The sequence below is a fragment of the Phaseolus vulgaris genome, chromosome 10 (genome assembly GCF_000499845.2).
Source record: "Phaseolus vulgaris cultivar G19833 chromosome 10, P. vulgaris v2.0, whole genome shotgun sequence".
In the NCBI taxonomy this organism is placed as follows: Eukaryota; Viridiplantae; Streptophyta; class Magnoliopsida; order Fabales; family Fabaceae; genus Phaseolus; species Phaseolus vulgaris.
The window spans coordinates 6,705,589-6,717,324 of NC_023750.2; the positions used below are offsets into that span (position 1 = coordinate 6,705,589).

At 32.6% G+C, this 11,736-nt stretch overlaps 1 pseudogene; it reads left to right on the forward strand.

The window, feature by feature from the left end:
* The first annotated feature begins 786 nt into the window (after positions 1-786).
* Positions 787-10,763, forward strand: LOC137813372 (uncharacterized; annotated as a pseudogene).
* The last annotated feature ends 973 nt before the right edge of the window (positions 10,764-11,736 follow it).

Below are 11,736 nucleotides of genomic sequence, written 5' to 3' on the forward strand. Positions count from 1 at the left end.
TTCTTTCACTCTCTCATCACTCTTTTATTTTTCCCTATTATGAAACGTGGAACACGATGTCCTCTTATAGAAATTACTCTGTCTTCTTCTCTGACCCCACCAACTCTCTCATCTTTATTATTTTTTTCTTTCACCCTCTCTCATCACTCTTTTCTTTTTTAGAACTTTCTTTTTCACAACGTGGCACACTATCATTCTTTTTAAATTACATTGTCTTCTCTCGACCCGTAGCAACTCTCTCTCATCTTTATTATTTTTTCTTTCATTCTCTCTCATCACTCTTTTATTTTATCTATTTTGAACCGTCTTTTTTAGAATTACTTTGTCTTCTTTATGACTCATAACAACTCTCTTTTATTTCACCTTCCTCTTTGACCCTCACCAACCCTCTCTCACACTGCCCTTGCCACCTCTACTCTGATATACTAATAGTTTCCTTCTTTGTGAAAATAAAGGTGTCATATCTTCAATCATTGTATCTTCAACCAAGTTAATGGAAGATCTTGCCCATTGTTGGAAGGCTTGGGAAATCAAAACTGAGGTGTTTGCTATTTTTTCTCCCCAAACAGTGTTACATCTTTTTCATGGCCTTTTTTTTTAACATTTTTTTCTGATTCATCATTCAAAATTTAAATTTCAACTTTTAAATCACGAAGACATGTTATTTTTTTGCAGTTTTTAATAATTAAATAAGATATCTTCAGTTTATATATAGAGGTGGGTAACTTCATTCTGTTCAATTCAGTCATTTAGTCATTTGCATTCTCACTATTCATATTTGTTATCATGTCCCACTTGAGCCAAACTACTAATTCCATCAAGGATGTTAATCCTAAAAAGGAGAATTGGTTCCTCATAGCAAAGGTCATTCGTATGTGGTTTGTTTTTGACTTCAACAAAACGAAATCTCCATTCTCAATGGAAATGGTCATACAAGATAAGGAGGTGAAGTAGTATTATGAGCTATAATGTTTACTATCAAAGTTTTATGTAAAGTCTTTTTCTAATAATTACTTTTGTTTTATGTAAAGTCTTTTAATCATGTATTTGTTAGGAGGACACTTATTTATAAATTCCAAAAATATATTATTGAGGATAAGGTCTATGCTTTCCAATTTTTAGTGTTGTCACTAATGCTGGATCATATAGAACAACCTGCCACCAATACAAAATTAATTTCCAATTTAGAACTAAGGTAACCTATGTAAGTAATTTATTTGGTTTCAAGTGCAACACCTGAGTACATTCTAATGTTTGTGTTGTCTGCACTGGCTTTGATATTGACTACTTAGTTGGTAAGTTTAGCTATTATGATTTTAGTTCAATATATTTGTTTACTGAAATCATTTATTTTATACAGATGTTATCGGAGTTCTCATTGGTGTAGGCACTAAAAGAGAACTTAATAGAACAGGGAAAGTAACTAAGTTAAAGTCGATGGGTAAGATATTACTTTCAGGAGCAAGTAATTATTTCAACAAATACAACATAAATTAATGGTCTTTTACAATTTTTATTTTTATTTACAACAACTTTCGAATGGAGTGTACCCTATTTGGAAATTATGTTGATGAATTGAATGCATTTCTTTCTTTCAGAGAACTGCAAAATATGTTGTTGTCAGTATCCAGTTTGCAAAAGTTAAGGTGTTTCAGGGCATGTAAAGTGATCAAAATGTATTATTTCTTAGTTAATTATAAGCTAATGATCTTGGTTACCTATAGGTTATTTTAAGAAAATAATAAGCTAATTAAGAAAAGGTTATTTTAATCAATTGTTTGTCATTCAATAAACGTTTTTAGTGAGTATTGTTGAAATTCATGACTTCAACGAATTATAACTACAAATTTAAAATGTGTAGGATGATTGAGTCAGATTCTCCTTCGTAGGGATTAAGTCAGTTGTCTAATTTAGGAAAACAAAATATGGAAGATGAGTTTCTCCACTTGATCCCAAGAAATACTATTCAAGGACTCAAGGATTACAAGGAGGTATAAATATATTATTTTTACAATTTATAATTTTTTTATTTATTTTGATTAAATATTTGTACTTGTTTATTATTTATTTATTTTGTTTTAGGAGAACACTTTTATTGTCCTAGCTACTATCAAACATATTGTACCTGATGATGATTGGTGGTATACTGCTTGCTTATGCAATAAAGCAGTTTATCCATATTAAAAATATTCTTATGCGAGAAATGTAATAAGCATGTAATAAAAGTGAAACCAAGGTATGCAATGTATTTTCCACAATTTCATTTCCAGTGTGATATGAATTTCCTACAAATTTTATATTGTATTTTGTAACTTTTGTTTGTGTATTTTCAATTTCAGGTATAAACTCAAGGTTCTAGTTATTGATGATACAGACTCCACCACTTTTGTGCTTTTTGATAGAGATGCAACTACACTCGTCAATAAATCTTGCGCTGAAGTATTGGAATGTCATGAGAGGTCAATTTTGTTTAATTTACATGTTTTATTGATTCATTTATATAATGTATATATATATATATATTAATTATTATACTTTTATGTATTTAGAATGCTGCCTCTGTTGTAATGCCGAAAGAATTTGGTGACTTGATCGATAAACTTGTGCTTTTTAAAGTTAGTTGTACCAAAGATCAAAAGGTTTGAACCGTCATTCCGTGTCAAGAAATTGTGTATTGATCATAATGTTATCTAAAAATATTTTGATGATGTTATTGACAGTCTGGTATGTATAGATAAATATTTGTCCATCTATTTCGTTTTGCATTCGTCTAGTTTATTGTGAAATTCGTTATGTATAATGTTATAAATAATGTTATGTTGTCAAGGAACTTTATTCCCATAACAAATAGATGTGCAGTAAAAAACCTGTTCAAGATGATGATTCCTCGGTAACACTTGCAGAGGTATTGTTGGATTTAAATGAATAATTTCTAATATTTATTATCTTTACTACAAATGGAGCATATAACTTTTGGTACTTAATATTTCAGGATTTGTTTATTAAATTTTCAAATGAGTCCAATAATTTGCGTCTCACACCCATGACTTAAGTGAATTTAATCCTTATTGTACTAGCTTGCATTTTCAATTGATTTGATTTTTTTTATGATTAACTGAATTGTACTTTTCTAAATGAAATGGATTGATGTGATTGATATAAGATGTATGAAAATAAGATATATGTGTAATTGATTTGAGAAATCTTAGATAATATTGATATGCATTACATGCGAATGATATGAGATGTACGTGATTTGATGAAAGCTTGTATGAACTTGATATCATACATTTGGAGTAATGTATGAGATGTTGTGTATCATTTACATTGAGTATGAAAAAACTACCAGTAGAGATCATCTGACTACATGATGATCTAAGTCACATAGACTAAAGCATTAGTTGGTGAGATGCTGATGAGGCAGTTCATAGATATAGTGACCTTTTGTAGTCACACTGATGAGAATCAAAAAGATGTTGTTAATAGGAAGAATGGACAAGGGCCAAATCATTTAAAGTTCTTCTTATTAGTCTTTTCAAAAGATGAGGCCCAAGCCCAATGCCCAAGCCCAAGAAGGCCCAAGCCCAAGAAGGCCCAAGCCCAAGAAGGCCAAGTCCAAACCATGAGGGGCAAGGCCAAGCATTAAATAAAAGAGCATCATTTGAATTAATTTTGTATAGTTGTAGGAGGTGTGAATATTAAATAAAAAGTGTGAATAGTTAGGGGGTGTAGACGCATTTTAGGAGGTGCTAAAAATAGGAAGTGGATCACACTTACTTCATGACTAGGTGGCACCAATTTGCATTTGAATTTGGAGGGAACTTTGAGTTTCATTTGTGTTTCATTTCAGCCCCCCTTTTATTATAAATAGAGAGGTTGAGCTCTTGTAAATTCAGATTTGGATAATTGATATAGAGAAACTCTATTCATTTTGAGAGAGCCTTTTGTGAGATTTTGATATCCTTAGCATAGTCTCATCTTGTGAGCTTTTGGAGAGCTTCAAGTGGCGGCTTCCTTCACTCATCTTGGGACTCCATCACCAAGTGGCGTGATCATTCTCCTAATCCATTCCAGTCGGACTTCAACCATCTAAGTTCCATTCCTTCTCATCTCCTTTGCTGTTTTCATTCGGTAGTTTCAGCTTTTATGTCTCGTTCATCAATTTGTACCGTTTAATTTGGTTCTTGTGCTGTTCTTGAGTTTCTAATCGGTTCATTGTGTTCTTTGGATGATTTTAATTGGTAGATATGTTTCCTCTTTCAATTCTGTCCAGTTTTAGTTAATTACATATTTCAATTGGGTTTCTATTTGTGTTCTTGATTTGTTCTTGCTTTCCTTTCAATTCCGCCAAGTGTTTGTGAAAAGGACATGACACTCATTGTTCAATGAGTTTGGCTTCTCTCTTGGATGGCATTATCCTCCATTGAGATGACCTTAAGCCTCCTTAAAGTGTTGTTTCTTGTTAAGTGTTTATCCAACTCATATCATGTGGTATCTAGAGCTATGGTTGTGTGCAAATTTTTTTTTTAGTTGCTGGACACTTTGATTCTGTTTTGTGTTAGTGATTTTGTTTTTTGTGTTTTTTGAGTATTTCTTGTTGTTTTAATTGGTACAATTCATTGTGCTTGAGTCATTTTAATTTTTGAATCCCTACTTGTTTTGTCTAGTCATGTTTTTTCCTATAATGTCATCAATTCCTTGTAGTACTTTTCTTGCTATCTTTGGTTGATTGCTTTTATTTGAGTACAAATTTTGGTTTCTGTTTTTCTTGAGGGGTCCAAGTAGTAGAATAAGTTGGAAGAGGTGCCTATAGCATAATAGGGGGTGTAGTTGTCATTTTAACTTGTTTCTAGCCCTTTACGAAGGAAATTTGACATAGTTTCTAAAAGAACAAGCCTAGGGTGCGGTTTTGACTTAGTCAAACCCTAAAGGCAGCTCCTCACACATTTACCACCCTACCATTGCCCTTCTTGCCTACCAATGTACTCATTCCTATAAATAGAGTGCCTTACTTCATGTATTTTCATGTTGAAATTTATAGAAGAAATGAAACTTTGCACAACTAGTGAGAGATTTGTGAGCTTTTAGCTTATGTCTTATATTGTGAGAGTGAGGCTATTCAAGTGGAGGCCCTCCACACTTATCTTGGGGAATCCACACTCCAAGTGGTGTGTTCTCTTTGCCACCTCCATAAGCTTTCTCTACTCCACCTTTTCTTCCATTTTCCATTACTCTATTTATCTTTGTGTGTTTATGTTCTTATTTGCTTCCAGTGTCAATTTGGAATTTCATATTCCTTGTGTCTCCTTCCATGTTACATTCTTTATGTTCCTTTCCATGTTTAATTAATTTTCGCCTTTCATCATTAATCACAATATAATTGTCATTTTTCTTTTTGCCCTTGTGAAGTGAACCTTCACACTTACTTAACCACTTGGTTAAGTTCATGTTCAGTGAGAATCTTCTTAAGGTTCTCACCATATTATTGCTAAAATCTCAATCCTAAGTAAAGTGTCATCATCTAAAATGAACAACTCTAAAATCAACTCACATCAGATAAGGCCATACTTAATGAGTCTTCCAGAATAGGATCCATATGCCATCATGATGATTAAAATGAAATTGAAAGTATTGGGGATTGAAAGGACGTCAAGGTACTGTGAGGCTAATGGATCTCTGAGCCTTTCGAGAAAATGATAGATCCATAAGTCATCACTATGATTGGCCAAAAATTAAAAAAAAATATCGAGGTTTGAAAGGAAATCAAGGTACTGTGAGACAAGTGGATTTATGTTGAGTTAGTATGATTGATATTATGGATTGAAATGAAATCCAATGACTGTGATTGACACAAATCCATGTGTGATGTATTTTAATGATGTGATAGATATGAAATTTTGTAAGACCATATTTGAAAGAATTCTTATGAATGACTAATATGTTTGATTCTTTTTGGAAAGTATTAAATATGTTATGAAAAATTTCTTTTTACTAGTTTACCCTTACTTTTCCTATTGTGTTAGGGACTGCGATGATTATACTACATACACAAACAAATATGGATATGGGTGCAAGAACATTTGAGGGCCTTAGGACTCTATTTGAGAGCTTGTTTATATAAATATTTGTACTTATATTTCTAATACATGTATTATGAATATTTTGGAAAACTATGAGTTTTATCTACAAAACTTGTTTTGTAATAGTTAGATATATATTTTTGGGGTGTTACACCTTTAATACCTTTCTTACAGCTAAATGGAAGCAAAAATTCACTATGAATGTCAAGGAAAAGTGGAGGGATGTGCTACAATTCAAGTATGGAGATTGACGGAAATGAAATTACCCTAAGAGAGATGGAGATGATTCAAGATGGAAACTAGACATAAAAAATGTCTACAATAGTTTAAACTACTCTTTGATTTAAAGAAGTTGTGGAATGGAATATTGGAGATGGAAATAATCTATTTTTTAGCAAGATTAGTGGTTGGTTGGGGAAGCTTTGGAGAATAAATTTAATATATTATTTTTATTGTATACACACAATAAGAGTAAGCTTTATGACTTAGGTGAATGACATAATTAGGGATTGTTAATGAGGTTGGAATGGAGAATAAATCATATTCAGTGGGAACAAAAGCAACTAAAGTTGTTGCAACAAAAATTAAACAATAAGAAATTGAAACAAGTTGGGGAAGATAATTGGACTTGGTCCGCAAAGTCAAATGGGGTATTCTTAGTCAAATAAGCATACATGTTAAAACAAACATTGCTTGTATGGGATAATAAAATGAATTCTTCGTGTAACTTTGGGATATAAATACAAAACCAAAAACAATGTTGCTTGTATGGAGAATTGGCAAGGGAAGAATTTCGATCAAGGATAACTTAGTAAAACGAGGTGCCCAAGTGGGATGTCAAAATTATGTCTTGTGTGGACAATATGAGGAGACAACTAGACACATTTTCTTTGCATATAGTGTGATAATCAAGGTATGGGATAAGTGTTGTAGATGTGTGGAGATCGAGTTTTGTCTTCCAAATACACTTAGAGGAACACTTCATGTAATTATCACAATTATAACTTAAGCAAAAAAATAATAAGATTTGGAAGTTGATGTGGATGGTTGGAGTGACAGTCATTAGTAAGGCAAGTGGGTAAGTAGAGAATAATATTCTGGTTATTAGCATATAAGATCAAAAGGTGGTATGCAATTAGGATTAAGTTTCACCTAGTAAATTTTACTAATAAAAAAGGAGGCCTTTGGATAATTTGGGGTGAGGTGCTGACTCATATTGATTTTAGCCTATAATGTGAAAGTAAATTTGCTTTACCTCATGTGCTTGGTATAACCATGGTAGTCAAAATCCTGAGTTGCATCGTAGGATCGTATGATTTTATGATATAAACTCATGGTGACTATCTACGATCACCAGAATAGTACGATTCCGGTGGATGGCGTGGGATCGACGTAGCAAATCGCAACTCGCGTGGGATCGTCGAGTTTTGCGACGTTGCAAATCGCCACATGCAACGCTTCTTACATTGTTGTGGTGACGCGATAATGCTTACAGTGTCACGACGCAACGACGTGCGGCACAATGGTTGTGGTGTAGCGGCAACAACATATGAGATAGTTGATTTAGGGTTTCTTTTTAAGATGGAGGCAGTCGCATATGAGATAGTTTGATATTAGGGTTTCTATTTAAGATGTAGACAACAATAGTATATGAGCTCAAACTCAATTAAATAAAAAGCTCAAATAAGTAAAAAAAAAACCCACTTACTACATAGTGAAAGAAAGACACTTACTACACAGTAAATTTTTATTTTATTTTACTAAGAATGTTACAATTTCAACATAATTACAACTTCATTCCCACTCTCTTCTCCCCTTCCGTTTTATCTTTTCCTTTCCTTTCAATTTCTCCACTGCAGTCTCACTCTCCTTGGTTTTTTTCTCTTTGTAACCAAATGCAGCTTTTTTTTCCTCTATTTTTTGTCATTGCAACCAAGCGCATTTTTTTTTCTCTATTGCTTCTCACTACAACCAAGTGCATATTTTCTTCCTATGTTTTTTCTCATTGCAACCAAGTGCAGTTTTATTTTCCTCTGTTTTTCTCACTGCAACCAAGTGCAGTTTTCTTTTTTTCTCTGTTTTTTTTTTCACTGCAACCCAATCTGCAGTCCCAAATTCCCATAATTAAAATGACTTCTATACTAAAAAACTTCAGGAAATAAGAGTGATGTTGCTTGGAAGCATTGTATCTTAGTTGATGGGGTACTAGAAAACTTCAATGCAACTACTGTCAAAAGGTATTAACAGGGGAAATTTATCGATTGAAGCATCATTTGATTAGTACTCAAAAGGATGTTGGAGCATGCAAGGATGCTCCTGATGATGTTAAAAAGGAGATGTGGGAAATTACTGCAGCCAAGTGCATATTTTCTTCCTGTGTTTTCTCTCATTGCAACCACGTGCAATTTTATTTTCCTCTGTTTTTCTCACTGCAACCAACTGCAGTTTTCTTTTTTCTCTATATTTTTTTTCACTGCAATCCAATTTGAAGTCCCAAATTCCCATAATTAAAATGACTTCTATACTAGAAAACTTCAGGAAATAAAAGTGATGTTGCTTGGAAGCATTGTATCTCAGTTGATGGGGATACTAGAAAACTTCAATGCAAATACTGTCAAAAGGTATTAACAGGGGAAATTTATCGATTGAAGCATCACTTGGTTAATACTCAAAAGGATGTTGGAGCATGTAAGGATGCTCCTGATGAAGTTAAAAGGGAGATGTGGAAAATTGTTATTGATTTGCAACAAAAATTAAATAAGAAATCAAATCTTAGTTTAGATGATGAGGAAATGGCAAAAGTTAATGAGAAAAGAAAAAACAATGAGGAAGAGTCCACTCAGTCTAGCAACCACCCCAATGATAGAGATATTTTAAAGAATAGACAAGCTACCATCAACAACATGTTTAAGAAAGGTCTTAAAGAGGAGGCATGTCAAGCAATTGCTAGGTTCTTTTATAACAATGTTATACCTTTCAATGTGGCAAAGAGTGAAGAATTCACTGCTATGTTTGATTTGGTTTCAAGACATGATCTTGGATTTAAACCTCCATCCTATCATGAGATTATAGTTAAATATTTGAAGGAGGAAGTTACAAATACATCACTTGCTCTACTATCACATAGGGATGAATGGAAGAAAATGAGATGTACGATTATAACTGATGGTTGGAATGATAAGAAAAGAAGGACAAACTTCTTGGTGAACAACCCAAATGGAATTGTATTTTTAAATTCCATAGATGCATCTGCTATATCTAAAATAACTGATAAAGAGAAAAAAGTTATTTTGGACACCTTGTGCTGCACATTGTGTGGACTTAATGTTGGAGGATTTTGAGAAGAAAATCTCAATCCACGAGGAGACCATTCCAAAAGGTAAAAAAATTACTACCTTTATTTATTGAAGATCTTCTCTAATATCTTTTCTTCAACATTTCACAAAGGGAAGAGATTTGCTAAGGTCGGGTATTACTCGCTTTGCTGCATCTTTTTTTACATTAGGGTGCCTCCATGAGAATAAGGGAGCTTTTATTAGAATGCTTACTTGTGATGAATGGAGGTCTAGCAAGTTTGCTAAAATAAATGATGAAAAAATAGTTGAAGATGTGGTTTTAGACCAAAATTTTTGGAAGAATATTATAATATTTTGAAGGGTGCATTGCCTCTAATTGAAGTGCTTCGATTGGTTGATTCGGATCAAAAACCAACCATGAGTTTCATTTATGAAGCAATGGACCAAGCTAAAGAGAAGATACAAAAAGCTTTCAATGATGTTAAAAAAAGGTATTTTATGTATTTGTTTGTTGAGATAGTGATTTTGAAATTCAAAACAAAAAACTAACTCAATATAATATATTTTAGTTAGCTATTTGCCTTTGTGGAATATCATTGATGAAAGGTGGGACAAACAACTTCATAGGCCTTTGCAAGCTGCCGACTATTTTCTTAACCCTCAAATGCATTATTGTCCTGGATTTAAAGCAGATTTGGAGGTGAAACGAGGTCTAATGGAATGCATAACTAGGATGGTGGAGGATGAGGATGAACAAACTCTCATTGATGTTCTAATTGATGATTTCAAAAAACGAGCAAAAAAATTTAATTATCCCATGGCTACTAGGTCAATCAATTTAAAGACTCCAACAGATTGGTGGGAGTCTTATGGTGATGAGTATACAGAACTCCAAAAGTTTGTCATTCATGTATTGAGCTTGACATGTAGCTCTTTCGGATGTGAGCGTAACTGGAGTTCCTCTGAGATGATAAGTTAACTTAAAATATATCTCAAAATTAGTAGTCTACTACTAATCCACTAATTACTTATAATATTTGTCTTTGCATTTGTTTAGGCCCACACAAAGAGAAGAAATAGGCTAAAGCAAAGCATAATGAATGATGTTGTTTTTGTTATGGCTAATTAAAAATCAGCTAAGAAGAAGCAAACAAGAAAACCAACTCAAATTAATATTCATGATTGTTCATCTGATGACGAGTGGATTATGGAAGATGAGCATGAACATAATGAAACATTTGATTTGAATGAAAACTTGGTTCCTATCAAAGTAGAGGAGGATGAATCTTTACATAGTCATCACTTAGACATGATTGATTTGAATGATGAAGGAGATAGAAATCATGAAGCTGAATATGAATTTAACTTACAAGATTATTTGGTTTAGATAGATTATTATTTTCTCAATGTTTTGTAACTAGTAAATGGTTACTCTTATCATAGGATGTGTTGTTCACACCTAATTATGTACTCTTTTTTATATATTATGAGGTTCAATTATGAATTTCATAAAATTGTAGGATCTTACAATCCGTGTTACGATTTTCCGATTTACGATTCATGTTTATCTTTTCGATCCTAAGTAAGATCTCGATTTTGACTACCTTGGGTATAACAAATTCTATAGAAGGGTTAGCAAGACTCACTTACAAACTAGGTAAAAGAATACATAGTGGTCCAATCCAGATCTATTGGGAAGCATAAATGTAGCTTCTAGTGAGACAAGTGGGAAATCCACAATTTTGATTTGAAAGGTACATTTGAATATATGCAATTTGCACCACAATATCATGGTTTCTATTCACATACCTAAATTGTGGAGTTCAATCTTTTTTATTAGCAAGAAAATGAAGTTCAAAATTATGAATTGTTTCCTAACCAAAATCAAACTATGTTAATCTCAATATACGTTTCCTTGGTACTTTGTAAGCAAAACGATAACTACAAGTGCAAGAAAATAAAAGATAAAGAGGAAGAATTTTAATTGACAAAAAAATATGGGAACAAGAACAATGTACATAGTGAAAAAGAAAAGAGAAACGAGGAAAGACGTGATATATACATTAGATAACAATACATATGATTATAACAATTCATACTGGGACATATAGATATGTAAAAAAATCATGAAAAATTCAAATTGAGGTATTAAATGATGTAAATTCGAAGTTGACTAATGATAGAGGCTACTTGTAGTTTGTAATAGAAATACAAGATCCAAAAGTTGTAATGGTATATGATGGTTAGACTACACATCCTTAAATGCATGCCATTTATTCATATATCTATGTTTTGTGTTGTTGTTTCTTTTTATATGTCAGTAGATGTATAAAAAACATTCACTTATACATGGGCTTGAA